The following is an 8911-nucleotide window of genomic DNA, read 5'->3' as shown; positions in this document are numbered from 1 at the left end:
GGAGCATTCACCGCTTCTGGAGGCAGGTTGTTCCACTGATTAATTGTTCTAACTGTCAGGAAGTTTCTCCTTAGTTCTAGGTTGCTTCTCTCCTTGATTAGTTTCCATCCAGTTGCTTCTTGTCCTGCCCTCAGGGGCTTTGGAGAATCTGTGTTGTATTTAACTTGCAGAAGGTCTACATCAGCTTCTTATCAACCACAAATCACCGCCATCCTTACCTCTGATCCATCCAGGATCAAATATCCTTGCTTGAATCGGAATAATAAAACTTTTCCTTAAGATTTTGATTTGGACCTGTCCCAACAATTGCATCTATTCCCCAGAGTCATACAGGAAGTCCATCCATCTTAATGTTGCCCAGTTGAGAAACACTAGTCTCGCCCATTACAACGGCAATGCGTTTCCCATGGACATCCCGTTCTTCCTCTACGGGTAAACCTCGGCTTACGACCACGGTTGAGATCAGAAATTCGGTTGCTAAGCAAGATGGTCGGTAAATGAGTTGCGCCTGATTTTACGACTTTATTTCCCAGGGTTGTTAGGCAAATCATGGCTGTTATTAAGCAAATCACTTGGTCATTAAGCGAATCTGGCTTCTCCCTTGTCAGAAGCTGGATCGGAAGGTCAGAAATGGCAATCGTACGACTCTGGGATGTTGCAGCCATCATAAATACAACTCGGTTGCCAAGCACCAGAATTTTGACCATGTGATCTTGGGAATGCTGCAACATTTGTGAGTGCAAGACTGGTGGTTAAGTCGCTTTTTCGGTGCCCTTGTAACTTTGAAGAGTCGATAATGAATGGTTGTTAAGTCAAGGACTATTTGTACATTGTAGCAAGAATAGAATATGGCTTGTTTTGCTCTGTTTGTTTGTCTTTTAGCAACCTTTAGAAATATAGCAACAAAAAGGTGGCATTTGCCTCTGGATATAGAAGGCTAAATATTTGTAAAAGCATGGGATTCCATTCACAATTAAATGCAAAAAAAAACAAACGCCCATCTGTGATGATTATTTTATGCAGCATAATAGAAAGGGAATTGTTTTTTCTTCGTGACGCTAATTAAATGATGGATATTTGTATAATGTTTCCAAAGAGAAAAGCAATAAAAATACATGGAAAGCTTTTAGAGCATGCATTAAACCAGCCTCTTTGGCGTTAGAAATATGTGAACAATTTAAATTTGCATGGAATAACCTTTCCGCCAAATTTTAAATACTGCATGATTCAAAAGCTTGCTCTGTATTTCTTATTATATATGAAATGAATGTTCCCAAAGTAAACGGGTTATTCCAAAACTCAATCCTTGGCTTGTATCTAAGCTATATAATTCTAAGATTATAAACAGGCTCCTGAGCCAAAGACATACTTCACGAAACAGAATCTGCACGATGTTTACATCTCACTAATTTGAAGTAATTGTTTTATCTGTAATGCTTCGGGGTTTTTTGAAAACCTTTCCGTAGTTTATGGAGGTGCCAGCAGTTCCGGGAAAAGGTCAGTAGCACTTTTTGATGTTGTGGGTCACAACCAAGTTATGGAAAGTGGTAACTTCAGAGGTCTCATAAGAGTAATTGTTTTTACTTACAATCAATGTTCACAACATCTATGAATCTAGGAAGAGTATGCCGGATTGGCCAACGTCCCAGAAAGGCCTGTAGTGATAACCCCCAAATATTGGCCTCGGGGTTGCATTTAAACTGGTTGATTTCACTATAGTGATGCTATCATGATTATAAAGATTGAAAGAAAAGGCGTGTTTTACCTGAACACCCTTCCAACGGTCCTGTGCCAGATGTGGGCTTCGGAGCAGTCTCAGGTTTTGTCCACTGTACCTGAAGTAAAACAAAATATTCATTCATTCATAAGCCACCTTTATTTTTACAAATAACTCAACATATTCAACACACCTCCTATTCTCCCCGCAACAGCAGCCTTGTGAGGTGGGTTGGGCTGAGAGGGAGAGGGACTGGCCCAAAGTCAACCAGCTTGCTTCCAAGGCTAAGATGGAACTTTTAGAATAGGATAGGAGCTGAAAGGGACTTTGGAGATCTTCTAGTCCAGTCCCCCCCCCCCGCTCAAGCAGGAGAACCTATACCAGTGATGGCGAACCTTTTAGAGACTGAGTGCCCAAATTGCAACCCAAAACCCACTTATGCATCGTTGAGTGCCAGGTGGGTGTTGCCCATTGGCTGGGCATGGCCAATTGAGTGGGTGTGGCCCATTGGGTGGGCAGGGCCGCAGTGGTAACATCAGACTGGGTGGGACTAAAAAGTTCAATCAATCAATTCCAACTTTGCAAGATCTTTTTTTTTCCCGCGAGAAGTTGAAATTGACTGAACTTTTTTATTTGCACATGGCGGCAGAGGCCTAAAGCGAAAAGGTTTTATAAAACCCAGCTGAAGGCCTAGAAATGGGACAATGGCGTGCGTGCCCACAGAGAGGGCTCTGAGTGCCGCCTCTGGCACCCATGCCATAGGTTCGCCACCACTGACTTTTACCATCTCAGACAAGTGACTGTCCAGCGTCTTAAAAACCTCCAGTGATGGAACACCCACGATTTCTGGAGGCAAGCAGTTCCACTGGTTGATTGTCCTCACTGTCAGGAAGTTTCTCCTTAATTCCAGGTTGCTTCTCTCTCTGATCAGTTTCCAACCATTGTTTCTCATCCTTCCCTGTGGTGCTTTGGTGAATAATTTGACACCCTCCCTTCTCTGTGGCAGCCTCTCAAATACTGAAACACTGCTATCATGTCTCCCTGATTTCTTCTTTTCTTTAGACTAGCCAAACCCAAGTCCTGCAGCCGTTCTTCATATGTTTTAGTCTCCAGGCCTTTGATCATCTTAGATCAGGGGTTCCCAACCAGGGGTGCGAGACAATATTCCAGGGAGTGCAAAAACTTGGGTTTCCAAAATTATATATGCATAATTTGTTGCCGTTATTTCAAACTTTCGTAAGGGGTGCGAGAACATATCAGAAGCATTCTAGGGGCGCAGGGTATAGAAAAGGTTGGGAACCACTCTCTTAAATCATCACCTTGACCTCACACTCTATAAAATAAGAGCAGCCATCCCGCCTGGTGGCACTTCCGGAACGAACTAAAGACCAGCCAGCCTTTAGAACTCGGCCGCTACCCAAAGCGGAACTCCGCTCCCCTTTTTCCCTTCGGTTTCGCTTTCGCTTTGCAGCCCCGCCCACTTCCCGGCGCCAGGCGAGCCCGAAATGAACACGACGACGGCTCAAAGCGTTGGCTTCGCCTTGAGCGACAGCAGGGGCAGCCAGTGGCATGGCGGGCGAGGGCAGGGCCGGGCCAATGGCGGCCTCGAGCGCCTCCCTCTCCGCCCCTCGCCAGCCAAAAGAGGCCAAGCGTGGGAACCTCCGCTTCCGCGTCCCGCGAGTCGGAGAAAGCCGAGCCGTCCGTCCGTCCGTCCTGGAAAGCTCAAGCGCGGCGCGAGGGAAAGGAAAGGAAGGGAAGCGGCCGGAGGGGCGGCGGGCCCCGGGATGAAGAGCTTCCCGTCTTTGGAAGTTTTGCAAGACTACCTGGCTTTCTACCGCGCCGACTGGGCGGAAGGGAAGCTGCGCCTTTGCAACGAAGCGCTGTTGAAGCGCCGCGCCGGGCGCCTGCGGCTGGCCCAGGCGGGCAAGTGGGAGGCGGGCGCGCTGGCGGAGAGCTGCTGGAGGACGCGCGGGCGGCGGGAGGCGAGCGCCGTCCTCGGCCAGCTGAGCCAGGCCTTGGGCTACCTGGAGCTGCTGTGCGTCAACCTCTTCCTCTCGCCCTGGAGGAGGGAGATCAAGTCGCTGAAGGTAAGCGGGGGAAGGAGGCCGGGTCGCCTTGGGCAAGGAGGGAGGGAGGGAGGTCCCCGCTGGGTTTGGCCCCTGGACGTCTGGATGGAAGGGGGTTGATCTCGAGGTGGAGGAGGGTTGAAAACAAAAGTCCTTCCTCCGGATTTTTTCCTCCGAAGCAGATTGACGCGATATAGGCTGGGTTGAAAGAGAGAGAGAGATCCCGAGGCTTCTTCCGTGGTGAAGCAGCAGGTTCTCCCCCAGCCTTAGTTCAACCCTTTAGCCAGCATTCAAGCTGCTTTTAATTTTAATGTTGGTTTAGGGTAAGGTTTACCCTGTCTTTACTGGCAGGGTCCTTAGAGAGGGTAAGCAGAGTTAAAAATGCTATTAGTAAAAGTACTCAACGTGAAATCTGTGCAGGATCGTTGTGCATCCAGTTCTTCTGAAGTAGCTGTATGTTCTCGAGGTGCCCCGTAATATGAAGAGGGGTTTGGAAGTATTTGCGAAAGATGCAACCATTTGTGGTCAACCCAGATGTTCCTTATACCAGACTTTGGGAGCCTTCTGATGTTTGCTGCTGTTCATCTCTAGCCACCCAGACCAAGGAAGTGGGTGTCTGGCAGATCTAGACTAGAGGGCACCAGGTTGATCTGATCTCTGAATCTGATCTCTCAACCATCTGGAGTTTTTAGTTTTTCCTCGGTTAGATTTATCCTGTTTTTTCATGGAAGTTCAAGGTGACATACTTTTGCTCCCAGTTCTAGATCTGGCTTTCAATTCTGCCTTTCCATTGATAGCATCCAAAGTGGTCAACTTCACCTTCCAATTTAATTCATCCAATACCAACCCTATGAGGGAAGCTGGCTGGAGAATGTTCCCACCCAATCTTGACCCACCCGGTGCCCTTCAAATTTTTTAGATTGAAACACCAATAATCTCATATGTGTGCTCAGAAAGCCAGAATATTCCAGTCTTGGTTCCACTAAATCCTGTTGAGATAATGTGTCATATCTTTTAAAGATACTCAGATCTGCTAAATCGTTTTGCCAGATTCCTGTTCAAGGATAGATATCCCAAGGGCCAGATTTTGCTAACTACATCTCAGGTAAAGAGATAACAAAGGGTATACAATGGAGGTCCAGTGGGAAGGAAGATTTCTAAAGCCAATATGACTCTTTGGGGCCAGTCAGGGTGAGTCCTTAATCTGTTGCTTGAAGTCTGAATTCTTCTGTTGATTGCATCCACAAAGAAGATATTCAATCCATAATTTCACAGAATAATAATAATATATCCATGCTGATGTCTCCTAATGCTATTTTCTCATTCTTTTTAGACTTTTACGGGAAACTTTGTCTACTATGTAAAGTCCATTCTTCCAGAAAGTGTAGTACAGCAACTGATGTCAGAAATTGGCTATGTTGCCACCACTGCCACTGAATATTCACTGGTCCGAAAACTAAACAAGGAAGAGGCGGAGAAAACTGCATTTGAAATATTCCTTGCAAGAACTGAATGCGAAAACCTTCTTGAAATTGCAGGGGACATGAAAGACAGTGACCTTGCTGATATCCTAGAGAAGAGGGCCCAGAAACATTGTCTTCCTTGTGCTGGCCTAGATATAAATCAGGAACAGTCACAAACAGAAGATGATATGATCATTGAAGAAAGCAACGGGACACCAAATCCCGGAATGGCCTACTTAAGCCACAGCCAGAGTGCCTTCACAGAGGACAAGATAGAGCATGGCAACAACTTTGGTCTCCAAAGCATTACGACAGAGATTCAGGCAGTTGCTTCCAAGCAGACTCCTGAGCAGGACAAGAACCAAAACCAAGCAGAAGAAACCTCAACACATTCCTGCATCAGAAGCACGGACAGTGAGGACTTTCTGATTAAATACAGTGACATTGTCATTGGACAAAAGCCTCTCCACTTCTCTATCTCTTCTTCTTCCAGAGCAACCAATGAGGAGACCTGGCTTACAGAAGCAAGACTGGGCCTACCAACCTGTGGAGGAGAATCCCTCCCTCTTCTGCCTTCTAATGAAAGTGGTCCTCAAGCCTTAGCCATCCTCAATGATTCTACTATGGTAAGCAAAGCTCCGTATGATTACCAGACTCAAGACTCTTGTCAAACCACGGCCGAACCAAAGATCTGTGATGCAGTGAAGCGTCTGAGTAGTCATGGGTCAGACACAGTTGATGAACCCAAAGAACTGAAAGGCAGCATGGTGCGGCAGTCATGTGACTCCTCCAATGACTTGGCCTTGATGTTAGATAAGCCGAAGAACAAGGAAGACTACGTAGAGAAGTTAATGTATCCTGTGGAAGAAACAGCACGGCCAGAGTCTGCAAGGAGCCACAGAGTTTCTGAAGAACTTTATCATCCTGAGAGGACATCGGCAAACCTATCCTATAGAGACAATTACAACGTGGACCTTTATTCATCAGATCGCTTCAACAATATCGCTGGGTGCAGAAACCCCACACTTGGTCCAGGTTACGGCAGACCTCTAGATGTCCCCATTTTAACCTGTCCCATTCCCACCGAGGCTCAGTACTGTGGTGACATTCCAGCACGTATTCGGCATAGACAAGAGAGCTATCCCCTCCATCCCAGTTTGGTGGATACTCATATAGTGCCTATGAACGAATCTAGCCTAGAAGGTTACGTTATTAACCAAGATAACTGAAAAATAAGTCCCTGGGAGCTTTGGGACTACTAAGTCCGAATTTACTGAGTTGAAGCTACAACAAGATTGGTCACGTGGTCTCTTAAACAACATTGGGGTGTCTACCAGATCCACATGCTTCTCATCAAGGGGTAAAATCTTGCAAGAGATGATCATGGGATGTTTCATAGGACTTCAGATGTGCTCGGCTAAGATCTCATGAGATGTGAGATCACTGAAAGAACATTATACTTTTAAGGGCTGGGGGGAGGGGGGGAAGTCACATTCCTTCAATTTCCAATGGCCTTTTCCATCCACTTATGCAATTCCAACGTCTCCTCTGGATCTCCTTCTCTCTGCACATGACTTAAATGTTGGCAGACATGCTAGAGAAGGGTACCTACGTTGGGGAGAACACAAGTGCCCCTTTTCTCCTCTTTTATGCCATTCCTAAGTGCCTGAAAGTTGTCCAGGATAAAGAACTAGGACTAAGAAACTGTACAGATAAGGAATGTTTTGGTGAAGTTTCTCTGAGCGTTTTATGTTCTTTCCACGCAGTTCAGATTTAATTAAAAGAAATGTTAATTGTAAACTTTAAAATACACGATTACAGGTAGTCCTCACTTAGCAAAGAGAGTTGGAATCAGCAACTTGGTTGTTAAGCAGTCATCCAAAGAAACTACCATTCCTTATGATCTTACTTCAGCTTTCCTTTGCTTTACAAACCTGGAGTTCATAAATGTGCTACTTTTTCACGACTGTGAATGGTCTCTGTCTTAGGCAGACGCTAAACAAGAACTACCTCTATAAAAAAGTTACTGAGTTATCTGGATCCTGAATGCTGTCAGTCCACAATAGGCTGTTCCATAAACACATGAATCGTGTTAAAATGTTAAATACGATTGCTTTTAACACAGGAAATATACCCAGAAACAGAATATCAAATGGTTTGCTTAGCTCCAAATTTGCTCTTGATTGGTTCATTGTTGCATCTTTCTGTTAGATTCTTTGCAATATAGCAGGTTGATTAGACAAGATGGCAAATGCAAGCTGCTTCTATACTGAAATATAACAAAAATAATTTAATAGAAAACAATTCAAGAATGTTGGTATGATTATTTTTTTTAAGAAAGCATTTTGGACTCAACAGGAAATTTGAAAGGGGAAGCATTTAAATTCTAGTATGTTGTTTGTTCTAAAGTCTAGTATGTTGTTTGTTCTAACAAAAAAAACACCATGAAAATGAGGGAAAAATAATTTCTTTTGAATCCCACATGGAAAAGCCATTTGGATCCCAAGTATGTTGGGCGATGCTAAATTTCTTCTATCTCCTTTTGATTTTCTTCTCTCATTTGGCTTCTTCCAGGCTTGTGGATAAACAGTTTGTCCTATCCATGGTCAGACAACTAGAATTCATAAAATCTATTCAAAAATGTAATAATGAGGCTCAGAATATGGATTGCTTATATGTAATGCCTAAAAAGCCAAGGTAGAATTGCTTTGGAATATATTTGTTCTGCTTGAAAATTACTCTTTCTGGAATTAAAAAAAAATATTCTTGATTCGTCTTTGTAACATCCTACCGTCCCATTCCAAATTGTAAGCGATCTTCTTTTCTTGGGGCTGCTTAAACAAACCAAGCCAGTTTGGTGTAGTGGTTTAAGGCAGGGCTTTTCAACCTTTTCACCCATTGTACCACTTTTAGGATATGGCAACATCCGAGTACCACCAGTCGCCTAGCAAGGTGTCAAAAACTTGATGACCCATAAAAAAAAAGGAAAAAAGTGATAAAGTACAGGTAGTCCTCGACTTACAACAGTTCGCTTAGTGACTGTTCAAAGTTACAATGGCACTGAAAAAGGTGCCCCCCAAGGCACAGCCGAGCAAGATACCTGCCTGCCCACCCGGCCGTGCTCTTCCTCCTGTCCGAGGTTTTCATTGTTGTGAGCATTTCTGTTGAGGATTGGCAGCGGGGTGGGGTGGGGGTGTTTGGTTTTTATTCTCCCCGTCTGCTGGGTGGTTGCAGCAGGTTTTGGTCACTTCACAAGACCCTGGGACACTGTGACCGTCATAAATATGAATCAGTTGCCAAGCATATGAATGTAAATCACAAGACCTGGAGATGCTGCAACATTCCAGCCGATCGGCGCTTCTTCTGGGCTCAGCAGAAGCGCCAGGATCAGTGCCGCTTTCCAGCTGATCGGCACTTCTGGGCTCAGCAGAAGCGCCAGGATCAGAGCCGAGCTCCAGTTGGAACCTGGCACTGATCCTGGCGCTTCCTCTGAGCCCTGACAGCCCTGCAGCTCCAGCCGTCTCTCTCTCAGGCTTGTGCGGTGCTGCCACCGGTTCAGCTCATTCCCCTCCCCCGCTACCACTTTTCTAGGATGGTCGCGTACCACCTGCCAGGTGCCAATGTACCACAGGTGGTACCCGTACCACTGGTTGAAAAGCCCTGGT

The sequence above is a fragment of the Protobothrops mucrosquamatus genome, unplaced genomic scaffold (assembly GCF_001527695.2).
Source record: "Protobothrops mucrosquamatus isolate PMUCROS unplaced genomic scaffold, P.Mucros_1.0 scaffold605, whole genome shotgun sequence".
NCBI classification, from domain to species: domain Eukaryota; kingdom Metazoa; phylum Chordata; class Lepidosauria; order Squamata; family Viperidae; genus Protobothrops; species Protobothrops mucrosquamatus.
The sequence above is the reverse complement of the archived record's forward strand: the minus strand, read 5'-3'. Positions refer to the sequence as shown.